At 39.8% G+C, this 24509-nt stretch overlaps 1 pseudogene; it reads left to right on the top strand.

Annotated features, from left to right (window-relative positions):
• LOC102829507 overlaps positions 1-19447 on the top strand; it is a 40502-nt pseudogene extending 21055 nt beyond the window's left edge.
• The last annotated feature ends 5062 nt before the right edge of the window (positions 19448-24509 follow it).

Consider the following 24509-nt stretch of genomic DNA (forward strand, 5'->3'; position numbering starts at 1 on the left):
CTATGGTAAACTATATGATAAAGAAACTGGACAGTAAGAAAAGACATATTTGAAACACATACAACAGGAAAAACACAGAATCTTTTTAATTTTCCATAGAAAAAAATCAATAAAAGAGGAAGAAGTTCACAGAAAAAATAAATTGAAATGGTCAATAAATAAATGAAATGATGCTTAGACTCCCTTGTAATGAAAGAAATTCAAGTTTAAAAAGCAATCTCTATCATGAAAGACATTTATCAAGGATTTTATGTGAGCTGGTCATGTAAATTTTCTTAATGCCTTGGGGACCATCTGTGTGAAGGATTGACTAATCTTTCCAGTAAAGAATCAGGACACATATGGTCTGTCTCATGTACTCTTCTTCTCTCTTCCCCCTTTTCTCAGTAACCTTTAAAAACGAAAAAACAAAACAAAATAAAATAAGAACACATTCTTAACTCTGAGGGCTGTACAACTCTGAGGCTTCTGTTGGGTTGTTGTTTGGCAATCCCAACAATGTCAAACAACTCACAAATGTATCAGTGACGCCAAGAAAACTGAAAAGAAAACACTCAAATACAAATCATAGCCATCTGAGAAATACAGGTGTTGATAATTTTAAATATCTATCAGAATTTCAAAATGAACAGTAAAAGTTGGGGGGCTGGTATGCAGGGTATACCCCTTAGTTGTTTGAATGGTTATATATTCTTGAGTGCTTCTGTGTACATCCAAAATGTACACAGAATGCTGTAGAATGACGCCTGGAGGGCATTGAAATAATTTCAATGAAACAAAATACGATAGAATGAATGTAAAGCTGATGTTTTCCCATGTAAACTATCTCTCAATTCCCAATAAAATTATAAATAATAATAAAAAAGTCTTGCTAAAAAAATGTTAAGTGCCATTGAGTCAGTTCTGACACATAGTGATCTCATAAAGGGTTTCTGAGGAGCAGCTGGTGGCTTTGAACTGTTGATTCTGTGGTTAGTAGTCCAGTACTTAGCCTACAACTCTGCACCAGGAGGTGTTGTTGTTAAGTGCCGTTGAGTCAATTCCAATCCCTAGCAACCCTGTATAGGGTTTCCAAGGAGCAGCTGAGGAGCATGAGTCACCGACCTTGCAGTTCAAATGACTTTGCAGTCTGATGCAGAAGCTCACAGTGCCACACCAGGACTCTGGGAGTAGGCACATTCAATTTAGTGACAAGGATCAGGAAGCAGGTTATTTAGAAGCAAAAGTTAACTGATCCTAATGGAAAAGTCACACAATTGGGAATACCTAATAATGTGAGTATATAAAATTATTGTGGGTTATATGTTAGGACAAGATGCAGTCAAAGGAACTGAAAGGTTTCCATATACTCAAGTTATTTAGGTTAAAGTATTGATTGCATGTCACATGACTCGAAGAAGGTTTTCTGAAATAAACAGAAACATAGCAACGTCTTTATTTAAATGGAGTCATCAGACTTCACCCATAAATGCAACTGTGACACTCGTAAGATCTTTAAATAATTGTGAAATTTAAGATAATGTTTTCTGCTATGGAGAAGTGTTGGCATGAGCAAAGACCAAGATATAATTAATTTTTAGCTTTAATGGCTACAAATGAAAGTTCTGTCTTGGGAGAACTATTGTTGGTTTCTGTACTGAGGATGCCCTGTTAATGGTTGCCACCTTGAGAGTTTTTATATCCTGTTAAAAGACAAAAATCTTCATATTGTCACAACACACAACCTTCTTCACACAGAGTGGTGCTGGTTTCAAAGACCTTTGGAGATGAAATGAGAACATTTAAAAGACCACGTGAACACCTGGACAAAGAACACATAAATATTCTGCTACACGCAGAAATTCTGTGACTTAGTAGAAGAAATGTTTTCAGCAAGGTGGTTGAGCTGAAAGGCAAAATTCACTGCGTTCCTATGGATCAGTGCTGGACTTCGAATCATAAGGTTGGCTGTTCAAACCCACCAGCTGCTCTTCAGAAACCCTATACAGGGTCATTATGAGTTGGAACCGACTCAATGACACTTAACAAGAACAACAACAATATGGAGAAAAGTTAAAGCAAAAGCTGTCTTTGGGAAAACCTAGCAGAATAGGCACCAAAGTTCTGGTGATAGTCAACTTGTTGTAATCAGAGCAAACTTCACTTCTTTCCTCTTCTCTTCTCTTTCCTCCCCTTCCATTCCCTTCTCTCTCCTTCCATTCCTTCTTTTCCTTCCTTTCTTACAGTACAATAGTGTCATGAGGTAGGATTTCCATTGCCTAAAATTCACTCATTTAATGTGTAGAGTTCAATGGTTTTCAGAATATTCACAGTGTTTTTGGTGTCACCCCCAGAAGAATCCCCATATACATTAGCAGGACCTCTTCATTCTCCATAGATTCCTCTTCCCCAGTTCTAGGCAACCATTAATCTAATTTCTGTCAATGTAGGTTTGCATATTCTGGGCAGTCCATATAAATGGGATTATATAATATTTGGTCTTTTGTGATTGGGTTGCTTTGCTTATCATGTTTTCAAGATTCATTCATGTTGTAGCATGAATCAGTACTTTATTCCTTTTTCTGGGTTCTATGAAGAAAAACGTGGCATCAGGATTGGAGGAAGACTCATTAACAAACTGCGATATGCAGATGATACAACCTTGCTTGCTGAAAGTGAAGAAGCTTAAAATATTTACTAATGAAGATCAAAGAGCACAGCCTGCGGTATGGATTATATCTCAATGTAAAGAAAACAAAAATCCTCACCACTGGACCAATAAACAACATTCTTATCAATGGAGAAAAGATTGAAGTTGTCAAGGACTTCATTCTTCTTGGATAAACTATCAACACTCACGGAAGCAGCAGTCAAGAAATTAAACGACGTAGTGCATTAAGCAAATCTGCTGCACAAGCCCTTTTTAAAGTGTTGAAGAGCAAAGATATCATCTTGAAGAATAAGGTGCGCCTGACTCAAGCCATGGTGTTTTCAATAACCTCATATGCATGCGGAAGCTAGACAGTGAATAAGGAAGACCATAGAAGAATTGGTGCATTTGAATGTGTTCGAGGAGAATATTGAAAGTGCCATGGGCTGCCAAAAAAACTATTTTGAAGAAGTGTAGCCAGAGTGCGCCTTAGAGGCCAAGATGGCCAAACTTCATCTCTCATACTTTGGACATATTGTCAGGATGGACCAGTCGCTGGAGAAGGATATAATGTTTGGTAAGGTGGAGGGTCAGAGAAAAAGAGGAAGACCCCCAACAAGATGGATTAGTCAAGTGGCAGCATGATGGACTTAAGTGTGGCAACAGTGGTGAGGTTGGCCCAGGATTGGGCAGTGTTTCGTTCTGCTGTGCATAAGGTCGCTATGAGTCGGTACCGACTCGATGGTACCTAACAACAACAACAAAATTTCATTGTATGTCTATATAAAATTTGTTTATTTATGCATTAGTTAATGGAACCCTTTGTCTTTTTTCCCAATTAAAAGAATGTTTTGTTAAGCGTAGGTGACAGTTCACATATAAAATTAGTTTTCCGGTCAGCAATTCATACACCAATTGTTCTGTGACATTGGTTACGATCCTCACAATGTGTCAGCAGTCACCCCATTTCCTCCTTAGGTTCCTTATTTCCATTATTTGGTTTTCCTGTCCCTCCCTGCCTTCTGAAATTGAAGCTGGAGAAAATTAAAACATGAGAGTCAAACTGCAATCTTGAGTATATCTTTCCTGAATTTGGAGGCCATCTCAAGAAGAAATTTAATGCATTGAAAACTAATGACTGAAGACCAGATGAATTGTGGGATAACATTAAGAGGATCATATGAAGAAAGCAAAAGATCATTAGAAAAATCAGGAAAGAGAGAAAAGACCAAAATGAATGTCAGATGAGACTCTGAAACGTGGTCTTGAACTTATGTAGAGTACAGAAAGCAAAAGTAATAAAGTAAAAGAGCTGTTCAGATTTCAAAGGCTAGTTTGAGAAGACAGAGTAAAGTACTATAATGACATGTGTAAAGACTTGGAGTTAGAAAACCATAAGGAAAGAACATGCTCAGTATTTCCCAAGCTGAAAGGACTGAAAAAAACCCCACAAGCCTCAAGTTGAAATATTGAAGAATTCTATGAGCAAAATACTTAATTGTGTTTATGTGGAACTTGAACATTGACCAAGAGGCAATCATTTGACCAAAACAAGGGGATACTGCAAGGTTTAAAATAAGAAAAGGTGTGCCTCAGGGTTATATCCCTTCACCATACTTATTTAATGTGTATGTTGAGTGAATAATTCAAGAAGCTGCAATATATGAAGAAGAACATGGCATCAGGTTTGGAGGAAGGCTCATCAACAACCTGCAATATGCAGATGGTACAGCCTTACTTGCTGGAAGTGAAAAGGACTTGAAGTGCTTCCTGACGAAAATGTAAAGACTACAACCTTCAGTGTGGATTACATTTCAACGTAAGGCAAAGAAAATCCCCACAACTGAGCCAATAATCTACACCATGATAAACAGAGAAAAGATTGATGTTCCAGGATTTCATTTTACTTGGATCCACAATCAACACCAATGGAAGCAGCAGTCAGGAAATCAAATAATGTGCTGCATTAGGCAAATCTGCTGCAAAAGATCTTTTAAAGTGTTAAAAAGCAAAGATGTCATTTTGTGTGTAAGGTGTGTCTCTTGCGGGAAGTATATTGAAGGGTCTTGTTTTCTTATCCATTCTGCCACTCTCTGTCTCTTCACTGGTGCATTTAATCCGTTGACATTAATCTCAAGGGTTCCTTCAGACTCTTTCAGAACAGTAAGTAGTCTTTTTTTCCCCTTTTTTCTTGAACATCAGTAGTTTCCTGGAAAGAGTCTTGTACAGTGGCTGAAATGCAGACATTCTCTGTTACCCACCAACCTCATATCATACATTCTCTGGGAAGACTTTAGGATTGCACAAAGGATATGGGAGGGCTGAGAAGTATGGAGATAGGAGAATAAAGCTAGAAGGCAGTCATATCATCAAGTTAAAATAGGTCATGGTAGGTAGGAATCTGACTCATCATCAGCAAAAAATAGTAACAGTGAGACCTGACCATGGGCCAGACATTGTGCTTTGGACTTTTCATAAGGTATTATATTTAATCTCATCCTGTCTTCAGCAGATAGATACATGATACCTATTTTACAGATGAGGAATCAGAGAAATAGAGAAGTTGAGTAACTTGTGTAACATGGTTGTACAGCTAGGAAATGGAGAACCCGGGAATTAAATTCAGACCTGGCACATAGAAATCACTGTCTGAATGTGTTGTGAGATTTACAGATTAGGACAGAGACAGTGAGAGTGGCTTGGAATATACTGAACAATCTGGAAGGTCAGGAAGTGTGAGATCCCCAGCCAGCATTCAAAAAGTAAGACTGGGTAGGTGTTCGTGTCATACCTGTCTGTAGACTTATGAATGAAAAGGCGTGCTTGAAAACTGTACATCACCTGTTTGGAACCCAGTTCATTTTATTTTCAATGAAAGGAAGAGAGAGTTTGCCCTTTAATTTACCTCACAGAGAACAAGCGCTCTCAGGTGTGTACCCACCTGAGCTCTCAGAGGCCATCCATTTTGAAAGACACCCACTTTACCTGGGCATTATTGGGCATCTCTCTGGGTACGGTCATACAGCCCCACTGCCTTTTTCAGATGTTTCAGTTTAAAAGTTATGCCTATGCCAAATAATTCTAATATCTTCTACCAAATACTTTACAATTCCCAAAAAGAAAACAATTGCAGTAGGATTGAGGTCTGCTTTTAGCTTATAGTAAAATATACAACACATAATTGCCTTTATGACTCAAAGACACCAAGTTCAAATGAAAAGAGTTACTAACTTTTAGTATTACTGAAGGTGAATGATATAGTATGATCGAAAGTCATTGCTTTGTTACTGCTTTGTTAATGCAAAGGGAAGAAGCCTGTTAACACAAGTTCTTGGACTCAATTTGATGATTTACTCACTCATTCCATAAGTATTCATTAGGAAAGGACCAGGCTCTTTGCTAAGTGTTGTACATACAGATATGAGACTCAATACCCTGAATTGGCATGGCAATTTGGCAAGCTACAGGTACAAATTATGTTTTTAGTTTCACCTTCCTCTGCTCTGTAGTTGTAAGAGATAAGAATTTCTTTTTGCACAGTCATAGAAAGTTCCTAGTTTCAGTCCAAGTGTTGATCTAAGAATTTATCTATTTAAGTCTGTCATTCCTTTTCTTTAAGCTATTTAATCCCTAAAGAATTTCATGATCCTCAAATTTCTCATGTCCTTCATACTGCTTGGTAATGAGAACAATTCAATTTCCCTAAAGTTCTACCTTTATGCCTGGTGACCTGAGGTAATTAAATTAACAGCTCTACCCCTACATGTCATAGACTTCTAGTTACCTCTCTCTTATTAGTGATAGGACTTTTAATGATTTCAGCAATGATTAAGACAGATAATCAAGGAGCTCTGGTAGTATAGTGGTTAGGAATCAGGCCGCTAACCTCAGGGTCAGCAGTTTGAAACTACCAGCTGTTCCAAGGGAGAAAGATGAGGCTTTCTGCTCCTGTAAAGATTTATAGCCTCAGAAACCCTGTACAGGGTCTCTATGAGTTGGAACTGATTCCATGGCACATAACAACAACAGCAAGACAGATAATCAGTCTCAAATTATTCATATCATTGGCTGCAATCCACTCCTAGAACCAAGTTTTATCATCTGGATTCTTTTTTTGTGTGAATTATGTGATACTTCACATGTGAGAACATTAGTTTTAGATTCATCCTATTGTATATCGTTTCATTGCTATGGTTACAATCCCCTCCATGCATCATCACCCAACCAAAAGGTATATACTACAAGCCTGCCCTACCCCTCCCCCCCAGTCATCAGCACACAGTTCCTCTCCCTCTCTGTGTCTAAAGTCCCTAACTGTCATCTGGATTCTTGACTGCAAAAAATGGAAACAAAATTTAGTTGATTTTAAAAAGAAAAGGGATATAGCGGCAAGATATTTGTGGCACAAGTGGTTAAGAATTTGGTGGTCAGAGTCCATTCAGAGGTGTCTGATGATCTGCTTTGAAAGGTCATGATCTTGAAAACTCTATGGAGAATAGGTAGGTCTACCATGTAACACTTGAGAGTAGTTCTGAGAGCTTTCTAGAGCTCATGAGAAGACTAGAAAACTGGTTTTGGAAAATGGACAGAAAAGGTGGCTGGAAAGATTAGATCCCAGGCCACATCAAAGCAGAATCTAGTAGTAATGCTAACACAGGTACAACCATCACCTGAGCTGGGTTCTGGCTGCCTTTGTCACCATAGGTACATATTCTAAATCTTCCCTACTTCTTCATGCCATTCAGACTAAAATTTTCAGGAAGGACCAGCTGACTGGTCAAATTGAAAATTTTAACCAAGCCCAAGCTTCCAGGTGCCAGGAGAAAAAGCATCTGAATGCACTCCAAAACTCACACAATGCCAGTTTCCTTAACATAGAATGGGGTGTAGCTTCAGTAAAAAAAATGACAAATGGCCTCCATACTTGAGAAGACAGGAAGCAATATGGTCCTCATACATTTTAGAAAGCAGCTTGGATGATGGGTTGTCATAGTGTAAGACTAGGTGCGGATCGATAAGAAGTATTTTTTGAATTTGATTATTATTGGATATAATTTTCTCCCATGGAACCTTGGGTAATTTTGAACAGCTGACCTTGAGGTTATCAGCCTGACTCATAACCACTACACTACCAGAGCTCCCTCCTTTCAGCACCACCACCAAAGGGTGAGAAAGGCTGGAATCTAGGCCCATTCTCAGGTGTCTGGCTAGGGTGACTTGGTAAATGGCTGTGCAATTGGTCCTCACAAAAAGTGCCATGAAATGGACAGGACATGTTAATAGTTCCCTTTAGTCCAGGGGGGCTGGATTCTAGGTACCCTAACTCTAGGATAGACAGTATGGTGTGGTGGTTAAGAGACTGTTAAAACAACTAGCTGGTCCCCACTTCACACCTCTACGATTTTGAATATGACTTAACTGTTCCATGTTTCTGTTTCCTCATCTGTAAAATGTGTATAGTAATAATATCTGTATCAAAGGGTGGTTTTCAGGTTGAATGAAAGAATGTATGTAAAGTCTTTATTAAATGCTCAATAAACATTAGTTACTTTTGTTAGTTATTGCCACACCAGAAAAGGGTATAAAGGGTGAGAAAGGGTAGAATTAATCCAATGAGTTTAGAAGGTCTTCACCCATTTGAAAGAACAGAGTGGTTTTAAGTCTTTATGGTCTGCTGATCTTCTGCTACAAAGAAATATAAATCAGTCACTTACAGTCACTCATACCAGGTGAGACAGAACCTCTTAGCTGAAGACAGCATTTCAAAGTACATAGATCAAAAACAAAAAAATGGTTTCTGTAGATCTGTCTGAGACCATGTCCTTTGCATTTTCTGCTTTTACTTTCATAAACTGCCAAATCACAAGTTACTTATACCTGGGAATGACACAGTGTTATGAAACCTCCAATCTGGCATCAGCAGTCAAACAGGTTTCTTACATAACAGAGGTTTTGACATCTTACCCAGGGCTTGGCTCTTGACCACCCCCTCTTTTCCCCATAAAAATACACTAAGATACATAGACAGCTGGGTCGGATCCAAGCTTAGGGCATGGGGCACTGTGCAGGTCAAGATAGTGGAACACGCAGTGTTGGGTGCAAGAGAGAGGCAAGTACTTGGTGTTTCCAACTCCATCAGGGCTTGCTTGGGGGAGCCCTGGGTCTAGAGTTATCTGGATCCAGTGGAGCCTACAGGCTTTCCAAATCTCCAAGAGTTGCCTAAAGGGTCTTCAACTCTATATCAGATCAGAAAAGTTAAGGATTCACCCAGAACCTTTCACTGTGCCCACAGCCAAGAATAGCACTTCCACCTACTGTTATGGATTGAATTGTGTCTCTCCCAAATACATGCCGATTTGGCTGGATCATGATTCTAAGTGACTTGGCAATTTATGTAATGATATAATTTGGCAGTTATGTAATGAGACAACCATCCCTGATGATGTGATCTGATGTGAGCAACCCATCAATAGTAAGGAGTTAAGGTGGAATGCAGTACATTTACTCAGGTCATAGCCCTGATCCAATGTGAGGGGACTTTTCTTAAATTGTGGCCTGCATCATCTTTTATCTTACAAGAGATAAAAGGAGAGAGAAAAGAGCAGAGGAGACCTCAGTACCACCAAGAAAGAAGAGCCAGGAGTGGAGTATGTCCTTTGGATTCAGTGTCCCTGTGCTGGAAACCTCCTAGACCCACTGAAAGATTGATGCCAAGACACATAGAGATCTCCAAGGGATGCCAGGCCAATAGATGCTGAAAGGAGACAAAGACCTTCCTCCTAAACTGTGAACTGATGCAGACAGAAAGCTTTCCTCTAGAGCTGGTATCCTGCATTTGGACTTCTAGCCCCCTATACTGTGACCAAATAAGTTTGTTAAAGCCATCTACTCATGGTATTTCTGTTAAAGCAACACTGGAGAACTTAGACACCCACATGGAGCAGCTTGTATAACAAAGGAGATCTCAATTTTCTTAAGGAAGAAGAGTTTATTATGGTAGAGCCTAGGACCAAGAAAGATAAACATCAGTTTTCAAGCTGAAAAAATAAATCCTTCTAAGCCAGCCTCACACAAAAACAAACTAGTAAAATTTACCAAAGCTTTTGGCACAAATATTGCATTCATTTTTCATTCTAAACTGCTGGGATAATCATACCACACTCATATTTCATACAGAGTCTAAAGGGAAAGAGATCTTTAATTTTATAACAGATTTGTTCTCTACTTTTCTGAGTCCTCTTACTCAGATGACATTGGCTTTGGAGCTAGGTAGATCCTTACTTTTGGTGTACGATCTAAAAATTTGAGTGTTTTCATGTTAAGGAAATTAATCTGTCAGAATAATGCTTCTGGAATTTTAGTGGAAGAAATCTTATTTTTATGGTAGACTTCTACCTTAATAATGAGAATTTTTACTACTTATATCATATAGTGTCCTTGGCACTTTGCATACATTTTTTTGTTACTCTGACCATTAACCTGCAAGATAAACATTATTGCTCCATTACAGAGATGAAGAGACATGGGCTCAGAGAAGTTATTTTGACTAAGCAGGGGAGAGATGGAATGGCTACCTCCAAAGTATCAGCTCTTTTCCTTATACCATGATGTCTCCCCCTAAAGAAAGGAGACCATTCTCAAGTGAGCGTGTCTCCTGCTTTCAAATTAGACCATGCCTTCGTCAGAAACGTGATCCCACTCTGCTAAATGGTAGGTATTTTTGAGGAGCGTTGCACTTCCCCTAAGGGTCAAGGATTCATTTTTTGTTTGTTTGTTTTATTTCTTTGTTGGTTTTTGCTTCAGTGAAATGAAAGTACCTGCAATTTGTGAGCAACTCTTAGACAAATAAATGCTGTTGACAGCACTACTCAGTTCACTCAGACCTTGTCCTGAAGAGTCTATTTGGGAGGAATCCCATGGAGAGTTGGAAGCTCCTACAGCAATACAACAGTGACACAGACTTTTTGTGCAAAAAGCCAACAGATTCACTGGCCATCCCTTCCCACCTTGGTCTATTGATAGGTAACCTTCTGGTGGGCTGAGTCTATATCTGCTTTACCTTTGTATCACTCACACAACACTTGCCTAGGGCCTTCCTGGTGGGTGGGTTCTATAGAAATGTACCGATTCAGCAGGTGGATACAAAGCAATATGCTGCATGCCAGAAGGCGAAGAGGACACCAAATCACACTTCTCTATTCTCAAGAAACTTATATTCTAGTGGGGTATGAAACTATCAGGAAATGAAACTATCAGGATATGAAACTATCAGGAAAAGTAAACCAGCTAGTGTTGGAATCTGGAACTCAGAATGCTAACTTACATGGTAAAGACAAGTATAGCAGGAAATACTGTGGGCTAGAGTTCTCAGAGACACTCTGTAAGAGAAGAATCTTGGAGGAGGGGTAGGGTTGGAGTGGGTTGAGAGGCATGATGGATGAAGGAAGCATATGCAAGGAGTGTATTATTGTTGAATGTCAAACTGATGATCTGCTCTGTAAACCTTAACTCAATTCACAATAGAATATTTGAAAAAAAAAAAAAAAAAAAAAGGAACCAAAACTTAGTTGATGTCATATGGCTCATGACTGAAAGCAGGGAATACCAGAAAGGTGATACTGTGTTTGATTGACTGTGCAAAGGCATTAGCTATGCAATCATAACAAATTATGGGTAACATTGTAAAGAATGGGGTTGCTAGAAGACCTGTATGTAGAATGAGAGGCAGTCATTCTAGCAGAACAAGAGTGTGTAGCAGGGTTTAAAATCAGGAAAGGTGTGTAGCAGGGTTTTAGCTTTTCACTATTCTTATTCAATCTGTGTTGTTGTTGTCAGGTGCCATCGAGTTGGAACCGATGTTGGATCATAGCGACCCCATGCACAACAGAACGAAACAATGTCCGATCCTGGGCCAACCTCACTACCGCTGCCACACTTGACGTCATCAATGATGCCACCTGGCTGATCCATCTTGTTGGGGGTCTTCCTCTTTTTCTCTGACCCTCCATCTTACCCAGTATGACATCCTTCTCCAGAGACTGTTTCCTTGGGACAATATGTCCAAAGTATGAGAGATGAAGCTTAGCCATCATGGCCTCCAAGGAGCACTCTGGCTGCACTTCTTCCTAAACAGATCTATTGGTTCTTTTGGCTGTCCATGGCACTTTTAGTATTCTCCTCCAACAGCACAACTCAAAGGCATCAATTCTTCTACGATCTTCTTTATTCACTATCCAGCTTTCACATCCATATGTGGTTATTGAAAATACCATGCATGGTATTCTGGCCAAATAATCTGAGAAGTTGTGCTATGTGAAGAAGAATGTGGCATGAACATTGGAGGAAGATTCATTAACAACCTGAGATATGTAGATGACACAACTTTGCTTGCTGAAAGCAAAGAGGCACTTACTGATGAAGATCAAAGACTACAGCCTTCGGTATGGATTTCTCAACATAGAGAAAATAAAAATCCTCACAACTGGAGTCTCCAAGGATTTAATTTTACATCAAGAAATCAGATGTATTTTATTATCTAGATGGGTCTGGTGAGAGGATATGGGGATAGGATACTTTTGATTCAATAGTGAGTAATTTTTACCATGACTAATTGTGATAGTCACAACTGTAAAGGTAGAAGTTTTGTAACATAAAGGGGGAGTAGTTAATCTACATTCCAGGAGCACAGGACACTAGGACCATCAAGAGAGAGGAGCATGAGCAGAGCATGAGACCCTAACCAGAGAAGCAGCAACACCAGAGATAGAAGCAGAGGTGATGGCATAGAGAGAAGAGCAGCTGAGGACTCTAGAGTCATGGAAAGAGAAAGGCTGTTTGCTGGCAGCCAGGAGGCTGGCTTGCAGAATGTGCCCTTTGATTCTTTAAATGATTTTGTATTTCTGAGTGTGTTTGTGTACATCAAACAACAACAACAAAACACAGAGGGAATAGAAGCAAACACTGTTAAATGGTGATGCATGGAGGGGATTGTAATCATTGCAATGAAACAAAATACGATAAGATGAGTGAAAAACTGATGTTCTCTCATGTAAACTATCACTCAATTCACAATAAAAGCTGAAAAAGAAAGAAATTAAATGTGTTGCAATGACCAAATCTGCTACAAAAGACATTTTTTTTTTAAATTTAAAAAATTGTTTCTTGAGAATTAGGTGAAGGTTTACTGAGCAATCAGTTTTCCAATCTGCAATTCATGCACATTTTGTTTCGTGTCATTGATTGCTAACAACAACATACCATGTATGGAGGTGCTGGATCATATGGTACTTTAATTTCCAATGTTTTAAGGAGGTGCCATGCTGTTTTCCACAGAGATGCCACCACTTTATAGTTCCACCAGCAGTATATATAAGTGTTCCAATCTCTCCACAACCTTGCTAGTAGTTGCTGTTTTTTTTTTTTTTCCTTGAACTTTTCTATTGATGCTGAGGTAAGAGGATATCTCATTGTTGTTCTCATTTGTAGCTCTCTAATGATGCTGGTGTGGTGCTGTGGGCAAATGCATCAGGCTGCAAAGTCATTTGAACTGCAAGATTGGTGGTTCAAGCTCACCAGCTACTCCTTGGAAATTCTACACAGGGTCGCTATGGGTTGGAATTGACTCGTGGGCACTTAAAAACAACAATAATGATGCTGAGCATTTCTTCATAAAATTTTGGCCTTTTTTGGTGAAGTGTTTGTTTATGGCCTCTGCTCATTAAAAAAATTGGATGGTTTGGCTTTCTGTTGTGGAGATATTGAAGTTTTCTATAAATTTTAGAGATTAGTTTCTTATCTGTTATGTCATTGTCAAATTCCCCCCCCCCCCCCAGTTTGTGTGTTTTTTTTTACTCTTTTGATGAAATGTTTTGATACATATAAGTGCCTAGTTTTTAGGAGGTCCTGGTCAAATAGTCTGTCTTTTGCTCTTTGTGTTTTTTTACTTATATTTAATAGTGTATTTGTGCCATATATTAAGGTCCATTAGCTTGTCCCAATATTTTCATTAATGGTTTTCATATATGTATATCTGATCCTGATGTCAAATTCTCAGATTATTTGCTCTGCATACAGACTGAATAAGAATGGTGAAAGAATAGAACCCTAGCACACACTTTTCCTGATTTTAAGCCATTTAGTGCCCTCTGGTTCTGTTCTAACAGCTGCCTTTGCTGTATGTACATGTTCCTCATGAGCATCATCAAGTGTTTGGAGATACCCATTCTCTTCAATGTTGTCCATAGTTTGTCATGATCTACACAGTTGAAAGCCTTTGCATAGTCAATACAGCACAGGTAAACATCTTCCTGGTATTCTCTGCTTTTAGCCTAGGTCTATCTGACATCAGCAATGATATCCCTCTTTTCACATCCCTGTCTGAATCTGGCTCAACCCTCTGGCAGTTCCTTGTCAATGTACTGTTGCAGTCATTTTTGAATTATCTTCGGCAAAATTTTACTTGCATGTCATACTAATGATATTGCCCACTGATTTCCACATTCCACGGATTCACCTCTCTTTGGAAAGAGCACAAATATGGATCTCTTCCAATCCATTTTCCAAGTAACTGTCTTCCAAATTTCTTGGCATAGATAAGTGAGTGTCTCCAGAGCTGCCTCAGTTTGTTGAAAGATTTCAATTTATATTCCATCAATTCCCATAGCCTTGTTCTTTGTCAATGCCTCTAGTGCACCTTGGACTTCTTCCTTCAATACCATTGGCTTTTGATTATATACTACTTCTTGATATGGATGAGCATCCACCATTTCTTTTTGGTACAGTAATTATATGTATTCCTTCTTTTTTCTTTTGATGCTTTCTGTATCAATCAGTATTTTTCCCAGTGAATCCTTCAATACTGTAAGTTAAGGGTTGAATTTTTTCTTCAGTTCCTTCAGTTTGAGAAATGCTGAGAGTGTTCTTCCTTTTAGTGTTCTTACTCTAGGTCTTTGCACAGTTCATTATAGTACTTGGCTTTGTCTTCTCGAACTGTCCTTTGAAAATTTCAGTCCACTCCTCTTACCTCCTCATTTCTTCCTTTGCTTTAGTATTTCTGCCCTGGAGAACACGTTTCAGAGTCTCTTTGGTCTTTTACTTCTTTCTTGTCTTCTTACTGACTTTTTGCTTTCTTCCTGTATAATGTTCTTGATGTTGTTCCATAACTCTCTGGTCTTTAGTCATCAATGTCTACTGCAACAAATTTGTTCTTGAGATGATCTTTAAATTCAGGTAGGATATGTTCAAGGTCATATTTTGGCTCTTGTAAACTTGCTTCAATTTTCTTCAGCTTTAGCCTGAACTTGCACATGAGCAGTTGATGTTTGTTTCACAGTCTGTCCTTGGCCTTGTTTGGCTGATGAGATGGAGATTTCCATCATTTCTTTCCACAGATGTGTATTTCTGTGTATTCCATTTGGTGAGGTCCATGTGTATAGTCATCCTTTATGTTATTTAATAAAGTTAATTGTAATAAATAAACCATTGGTCTTGTAAAATTCTATCATGCAATCTCAGCATTGTTTGTATCACCAAGACCATATTTTCCAACGACGAATTCTTCCTCTCTGTTTCCAACCTTTGCTTCCTCTTTGTTTCTAATCCTCTGTAATTATCAATACGTCTTGATTGCATGTTTAATCAATTTCAGACTGAAGAAGTAGGTAGAATTCTTCAATAGCATTATCTCTGGTGTTCATTAGTGTTTTATGTATAAATTTGAATAACAGTGGTAATAACTGGTGTTTCTTGTAGATGTGTGAATATTATCCTATCAGAGACAGCATTGTACTTCAGGATAGATCTTGAAATGTTATTTTTGATGATGAATGTAATGCCATTCTTCTTCAATTCCCAGCATAGTAAACCATGTCATTGTCAGATTCAAACTGACCAATACCAGTTCATTTTAGCTCATGAAGGCCTAGGATATTAACATTTGTGTTCCATTTCATTTTTGTCAACTTCTAATTTTCCTTGATTCATACTTCATACATTCCATGCTCTGATTATTAATGGATGTTTACAGCTGTTTCTCCTCATTTTGAGTTGTGCCCCATCAGCACGTGGAGGTCCAGAAACCTTTACTATATTCATGTCATCATGGTCAACTCTACTTCGAGGTGACAGCTGTTCCCCAGTCATATTTTGCCTTCAGACCTGAGGGGCTCAACTTCCAACACTATATCTGTCAACATTCTGGTGCTATTCATAATGTTTCAATAATCAGTATTCTGCTGCTATCTGACAGTATTCCACTGCTATTCATAAGGCTTTCAGTGGCTAAACATTCAGAAGTAGTCCACCTCTCCTTCTTTCTAGTTTGTCTTAGTCTGTAAGCTTAGGTGAAACATGTCCACCATGGGTTACCCTGCTGGTATTTAAAATGCTGATGGCGTAGTTTCCAGAATCACAGCAACACACAAGCAACCACAGTACAACAAATTGCAGATAAGTTGTGGAATCCAGATATACAAGTATTTACAGTAAAATAAACCTACAAGACTGAGGATAAGGTACCAAAGATACAAGATTGCAACATCAATAAGAAAAACATCATAAAGTAAAATGGATTAATGTTACTACATATCTCCCAAATGAAAGGAAGTCAAGTAGATTTTAATTAATTAATAAAAAATAATAAAGCTAGAGCAAGGCTAGCCCACCTCCTACTCCTAACACTAACCTTAGTCCTAACCATAACCCTAATAATAAATGGAGTGCTATGCCTAACCTAGACCTAATCATAGTCCTAACCCTAGCTCATTACTCCTATTCCCTCACCACAAAAGGCAGGGGTGGGGGAAAGAAGTGACGAGGGTAAGGCTTTATTTCACATACTTACGTCATGCTTTCGGGAGGAAGCAGTTCCTAGAGAAGGACATCATGCTTTAGTAAAGTTGTTGTTGTTAAGTGCCAACGAGTCGATTCTGACCCATAGTGACACTGTATTGGGTTTCCGAGGAGCAGCTGGTGAACTTGAACTGTGGACCTTGCAGTTCAAATGGCTTTGCAGTCTGGCACATTAACCCCAGTGGTAAAGTTAGTGTAAGTGAAAAAGAGGAAGACCTTCAATGAGATGAATTGGTACAGTGGCTACAACAATGGACTCAAACATAGCAACAATTGTAAGGATGGCACAAGACAGGTGGTGTTCCATTTAATTGTACATAGGGTCACTATGAGTTGGAGACAACTCAAGGACACCCATCAACAACACAATAATATGTCAATTATTACAAAGAAATGTGATCTTGCATACAGGAGGAGTTAAGTACAATTTAAGCACTAAGAAGGTGCTGCTTTATGTTCTTCTTCTGCTGCTTCCTCCTCAGATGCCACTTGCCTGAAATCTCCCTTTGGCTGGCTTTCTTTGACTCAAATCATTCTCTTCTTGAAATTGTCATTTCAGAAGGCAAATAACTAAGGGAGACATGACTTAACAATACTGTTAACTTGGTAGTAGTGGTGTGCTGTGGAGTTGGTTCCAACTTATAGCAACTCTGAATAGGATTTCTGAGGCTGTAAATCTTTATGGGAGCAGAAAGCCTTATCTTTCTCCTGCAGAGCAGCTGGTAGTTTCGAACTGCTGAACTTGAGGTTAGCAACCTTACTTGTAACCACCACCACCTACCTGGAAGGCTCATATCCCAGGTCTATATGTGATTACTTCCTTCTCACCTTTCAGATGCCTATCCAACTACTGCTATTCCTTCACAGAGGCTTTCCTTGACCATTCCAATTAAAGTGTCCCTTCCCTGCCACCATACTTACTGCTCTCTGACCATATACATACATTCCCAGTGACACTCTCCGACCCATTGTTCAATTTTATTCTATTTATTGTACATATCATGAACTCAACTACCTTATTCATTCATTTTGTCTTCCTTCCCAACCTGAGGGTAAGCTTCACATCTTTCATGCTCACTTTTGTATTTTCAGTGCCTAGAACAATGTCTGGAGCATATGCTATTGTTGGCAAGTGCCTTTGAGTCAGTTCTGACTCATCGCAACCCTGTATAGAGGTTCTGAGGGGTAACTGGTGGGTTTGAACCACAGACATTGCGGTTCCAGCTGACCTTGCAGTCCAGTGCTTTATCATACAGCACTGCACCAGGAGCAGATAGATCTCCATAAGTATTTGTGGAATGAATGAATGAATGAATGAATACTTACATAGTAGACTTATGTTCATATGTCAGCTGCTCATCTTCTGATCTCTTTTTTGTACTGTGGGAAGCACTTGCTTTATGAGTCTTTGTGGGAGAAAGAAGCTGGTAATGACATTTCCCTAGCTTCCCTTTGTAGTCTGTATGGACATATGGTCCAGGCCCAACCAATCAGGCATACTCCCCCTGGAAATAGCACTAAGACACATACACAGTGTAGGATCCATATGGGGGTGGATGGGGGCAGCTGCAACAACCATTTCCAGGGTCCCAGTAGGGATGACAGTAACCTAAGCAGAGGCAGAGCACACAATGGCATCCAGTGAGCAGAGCAGGGACAGACCTCCTGACTCATTCTGTGCTATGATTTAGATAATTACAATGGTCTCAAACTTGCCATGCTCCTGATCATTCCCCAGTCTAGTTGTCCAACTTCCCAGTGGTTCTGTGAACTCACAGACATCCTGTTCATACAGTTCAAACTCAGACTGATCTCTGGTTCTGGAAATGTTCTTGTCTTTCTTTCTCGTCTCCTGTTTTGTTTCACCCCCTTGATCTTTTTAATAGTGTTCATACCCTTCTCCCTGATTAGATTTTATGGTCATCAGTGATTCCCATAAGTCTTGACAGCTACCCTTCACCTAAAAGGAATAAATGAAAGCTGTGAGATACAGGTTTGCTACATGCTACTAGTAAGGGAGCTCTGGTAGTATAGTGGTTACGAATTGGGCTGCTAACCTCAGAATCAGCAGTTCGAAAGTACCAGCTGTTCTGCAGGAGAAAGATGAGGCTTTCTGCTCCCATAAAGATTTGCAGCCTCAGAAACCCTGTACAGGGTCACTATGAGTCAGAACCGACTCCACGGCACACAACAACAACAACTAGTAAGGGAAGAAAGGACTGAAGAGCATTGTATTGACGAGAGATTTCCTTAACTCATCAATTCGCTTGTTGAATCCTATTCCTTTGAGTTGGTCAGGACTAATTGAGGGGTCACTATTTGCGACATTCCAGACAATGTTTTCAGGAGTGAAGTTCCTCATTAATACAGCTCATGAGGATTACCCACAAAAAAGTCTATAATTGAAAGGAAGAGAGAAAATTCACACCATTAAGAAAAATGTGGCTGGCTGTTTTTTCTAAAGATGACAGTAATATCTCATGTGTGCACTTCTCCAACGTGACCTAGCCACATCACATGGAACTTAGAGTGTCTCTACACCCTTGAATTTGGGTGGACCTTGTAATGACTTTGATCAATGTTGTTGTTGTTGTATAGCATACCGCATAAATGATGCTGTGCATGGACATAGCCTAACTGGCCTAGTTGTTTCTGCTTACTGCCACCATATAAGAAATATTGAGATCACCATGCTGTAAGAAGCCCAAACCATGCAGAGAGATTTGAAAGAATGTGGAGAGAAAGACAGCCAAGGAGCCAGATTTATGTGTGAAGAAGCCATATTGAAGACAGATTCCCTGAGTCCTATCTGCACCAGCTGGATCACAGATTAGGCTCTCAACTAAGCCCTTCCTAAATTCTTGACCCACATTGTGTGAGCAAAATACAATGCTTGTTTTTAAGCCATTTCCTTTTAGGATGGTTTATAATGTAACAAAAGACAACCAGAACAAAGAAGAACTTACATGAATGTGACATTTTTACATAGCTGTGGCTTCAGAGAATACTTTATGTAAGTAGAGAGAGTCTCTATTGCTTTATGTAAGTACAGCAAATCTTGGGCAATCAAAACACCAGAGCAGATTCTTCAGTCTCCTGAGTGTACTCAGCACCCTTTGAAAGAGCCAGTTTTCAAACAGAACACAGCTACTTAAGATTACAAAGGATCTCACAGTCACATGGTAGTCATTTCTAGCATCACTGGGGAAAGGTTGGCCTGGAGAAAGGAGATCCTGGATCATTATCAAAATGAATAAAACTCATTCACCATCTGGAGAGGCCCCTCGAATGCACAGCAGCTCTCACTCAGCTCCCTGCATCAAATGGAATCAATTCTCAGAATCCTTCTACTTCTTGTCTATACAGAAGCCAAGGAGATTGTGTCCTGACTCTCTCATTCCCCTTCAAATATTGCATTTACTTCAGATCCTTGGAAAACCAGATGACAACCAAACATCACTATTATAATCATACATACTATGATGCATTTTATACAAGGAAGTTAAAATGCTACTGCACTGTATATCAGGTCCTCCAGGAAACACAATAATCTCTTCTGTGTTTGACACCCTGCTTTTATTTCTCCCAGAAACACATTTTATAGCCTGCTGTAAAAATAAAAACAAATGAAAAAATCAAGGCTATTGCTTTATTTTGTCTTTTCTGACTTCCTTTGTACTGCATTTGATTGTTGTTGTTGTTGTCAGGTGCCATCGAGTTGGAACCGACTCATAGCGACCCCATGCACAGCAGAATGAAACAATGTCCGATCCTGGGACAACCTCACTAACGCTGCCACACTTGACGCCATCAATGATGTCACCTGGCTGATCCATCTCGCTGGGGGTCTTCCTCTTTTTCTCTGACCCTCCACCTTACCCAGCATGACATCCTTCTCCAACAACTGTTCCCTCAAGACAATATGTCCAAAGTAGGAGAGACGAAGCCTAGCCATCCTGGCCTCCAAGGAGCACTCTGGTTGCACTTCTTCCAAAACAGATCTATTGGTTCTTTTGGCAGTCCATGGCACTTTCAGTATTCTCCTCCAACACCACAACTCATTTGGTAGCAACTTCTAAATGAAATCTCTGGGTGTTTTTGAGTTAAGCTGATAACCCCACAAAGCGGTCCCATATTACATTGCTTTTAAGGCTTTAAGCCATTCTGGTTTGACCCTGGCTGAGAACTTGCTTTTTCCACCACAGATGTACTGAATCAGAACCTACAGTTTACAGATCTAAAAGAATTATCTGAGCACCTTGTTAAACTGTAGATTGTGATTCAGTAAGTATATCTGAGGAGGAAATACAAATTCTCATTAGGAGGTTGAACCAGAATGAACTTGTTTGAATCCCTGATTGCTTCTAGATGTGTGTGTAGGCACACTTGTTATTGTTAGGTACTGTTGAGTTAGTTCTGACCCATAATGACCCCATGCACAACAGAACCAAACATTGTCCACTCCTGCGCTATCTTCACAACTGTTGTTACACTTGAGCCCATTGCTGCTGCCACTGTGTCAATCTATCTTGTTGGAGGTCTTTCTCTTTTTCACAGACCCTCCACTTTTTTTTCTTAAATGATTTATTGTGAATTATGTGACAGTTTACATGGGAGGACATTAGTTTTACATTCACTCTATCGTATATCGTCTCATTGCCATGGTTACAATCCCCTCCATGCAATCCTTCCCCCATGCCCCCCAGGTCTTCAGCACACGGTCTCTCTCCCTCTCTGGGTCTAGAGTCTCCAGCTGCTCCATCGCTCCACATCATCATCTCTGGCTCCATTTCAGGCATCACTGCTTCTCTGGGTAGGGTCCTGCTCTCTGCTCTTCTCCCTTGATGGTCCTAGGGACCTCCGCTCCTAGACTGAAAAGTCAATCACTCCCCTCCTTGCTATAAAACGTCCACCCTTACATTTCCAACCCTCACAGTCAGTCCTGATAACAATTATTCACTATTGTATCACAAGAGACCCGTCTGCATTTCATTGCATCAGCCCCGCCTACTCAGACTGAATGCTACTCACTGGAGATTCTACCTTCCTCCAGGCCCTCTGTATCTAGGTTCCCTCTTGAAAGCTTGTAAGCCAGTCACTTCTAGCCTTTGTAGCCCCCCCACCCCCCATTTTGGGTAGCCAATGTCCAAGTTGCCCATCCCTGTCTACTCTGTGTATGGAGGGGGTGGGAATGATTCTTGCTGTTAGGACTTGTTCCCTCTTTTGAGCCACTGCTTCCATAGGTGTAGGTCAAGTTCATCAAATTGTATGAGAATATATATATATATTTTTCCTCTTCTTTTTACTTCTGGTTGAGATCCGATCATCCAGTCATCGAAGCCAGGGCAAGTAGGTATTATCTGCAAGTGTGGGTGTTCTTATGCGTATGCCCTCTCTTCTTATCGGCTGGACGCTTCACTCTCCACTCTAGTCCTCTGTGGCTATGTCACTGACTCTGGGTCCAAGAGTCCCCAGTTCTTGCCACACTGCTGGCCAACCAGGTCTTCACCCGGGTTCACAGAAGTCTATTGAATGTTGTAGGGCTTAGCTCACCGCTTCATTGCTGTTTTTCCCTCACTTCCCCTTATCGGTGTCGAGCATGGTCACCAATCACAGCGTGTATTTCCATTGAGTCTTAGTCTTGGAAGGGGGGTTTATCTGAGGGGACCTAACCACCTGCCTTGATGTTTTCTGGGAAAGCATGTTGCTTGTTCTTGTAGTAACAGCCGGTCTGCACACGTTGCTTTATATTCCTCCTGTAGGTCTTTCTTTCAAGAAGTATCCTCCGTTCTTCTAGCCACTCCAGGTTGGTCTGCTTGTCCTTTCAAGTGAGACCCTCCACTTTTCCAAGCATAATGTAAGGACCAGGGGCTGGTCTCTCTTGACATGTCCAAAGCAAATGTTGGTCCAACTGGCTACATAGGTCCAATTGTGGAAATCTTTCTTCTGGAAGTTTCTGGGTGTGGTAAGCTCAGTCAGTTGCCTGCCCAGAAGTAATTCCCTAACTCACTTCATTGTTAACACACCCCAATTTTATATATGCCTCTGGTAGCCATTTCCTTTAAGGAAAGGCCAGTCCTCTCCATAGCCCAAAGAAGTTTATTTTGGTTAAATGAATGATGCAAATCTCATCACCTTTGTTAGTGATTGGTTCAGGAGTGGGTATGTAACACAATCTGGTCCATGAAACATGAAGGGAAGTGTGCTGTGGGACTTTGAAGAAAGTTATCTCTTTTAAATAGGCATCCAAGGAGGGGCGTTCTCCATTCCTGTTTCTGGGTTATTGTTGTGAGTTTGTGATCCCTGGGGCTACTGTACCATCTTGGCTTTCATGGGGGGACCTAGCCCAGTGGAAAAGCCACCTTGCTGAGTATCAGAATGAAGACGAGAAGCAATTCATTTCTTTAATGTACTATGTTGTTGTTGTTAAGTTCTATGAGTTGCTTTTGACTCATAGGGTTTCTGAGGAGCAACTGTTGGGTTTGAACTGTTGACTTTGGTGTTAGCAGTCCAATGCTTTTCCTACAGTGCCACACCAGAGCTGCTGCATTAGCCTATCTTGGAACTGTCTTAACTACGGAGTTCTTGTAGAACAATCAAGTTATTCTTTTTGTTTAAGTCATTCAAGTTGAGCTTTGTTACTTGTGGTTGACAGCATCCCAATATAGTAATTAAGGATAAGCAGTAATAAATGATTGCTTGTGTACTTGAGGAAAAAGCCACCTTTGGCATTGGGGTGGTAAGGGTATCTTATACTTTTGGTTAAAGATACAGGAATAACTACTGGATTGTGGTTTACATTTGGGGGAAACACAAAGCAATGGTGGACAGGTTTCCCCAGAGTTTCCAGACTAAGACAGACTAAAAAGAAGGATAAGTGGACCACTTCTTAATGACTAGCCATTGAAAACCTTACGAATAGCAGAGGAACATTGTCAGATAAAGTGACACAAATATCAAATGAACCCCTCAAGTTGGAAGGCACTCAAAATACTACTGGGGAAGAGTTGCCTCCTCAAAGGAGAGTTGACCTTAATCACGTGGATGGAGTTAAACTTTGAGGACCTTCGTTCAGTGATGTGGCACAACTCAATTGAGAAGAAACAGCTGTAAACACTCATCAATAATCAGAGCATGGAATGTACAAAGTATGAATCTAAGAAAATCTGAAGTTGTCAAAAATGAAATGGAACACATAAAGATTGATATCCTTGGCATTAGTGAACTGAAATGAACTGGCATTAACAATTTTGAATCAGATAATCCTATGGTTTATTATGCCATGAATGACAAATTGAAGAGGATGGTGCCGCATTCATCATCAGAAAGGTCTATCTTGAAGTACAATGTGGTCTATGATTCCAATGGTTACAATGAAGACCAGTTAATATCACTATTATTCAAATGTAGGCACCAATTACTAAAGCCAGTGATGATGAAATTGATGAATTCCACCAACTTCTTCTGTCTGAAATTGATCAAATGTGCAATTTAGATGCACTGATCATTACTGGTGATTGGAATGGCAAGTTGAGGATGGATCCATTGCTGGAAAATGTAGCCTTGCTGATAGAAACAATGCTGGATATTGCATAATAGAATTTTGCAAGATCAATGACTCATTCACTGCAAATAGCTTTTTTCAGCAACATAAAAGGTGACTATGCAACTGGACCTCACTAGATGGAATACACAGGCATCAAATTGACTACATCTTTGGGAAACATGATGAAGAAGCTCAATATCATCAGTTGAAACAAGGTCATGGGTTGACTGTGGAGCAAACTATGGACATGGAACAAGGATATCATTGCTGACGTCAGATGAATCTTAGCTGAAAGCAGAGAATACCAGAAAGATGTTTACCTGTGCTTTACTGACTAAGCAAAGTCTTTTGACTATGTCAATCACAGCCATCTATGGATAACATTTCAGAGAGTGTGCATTTCAGAACACGAAATTGTGCTCTTGAGGAACCTGTACATAAAATAAAACAGTGGTTTAAAACCAGGAAATGTTTGTGTCATTGTGG

This window comes from Chrysochloris asiatica, unplaced genomic scaffold (assembly GCF_000296735.1).
Source record: "Chrysochloris asiatica unplaced genomic scaffold, ChrAsi1.0 scaffold00010, whole genome shotgun sequence".
Classification (NCBI taxonomy): Eukaryota; Metazoa; Chordata; class Mammalia; order Afrosoricida; family Chrysochloridae; genus Chrysochloris; species Chrysochloris asiatica.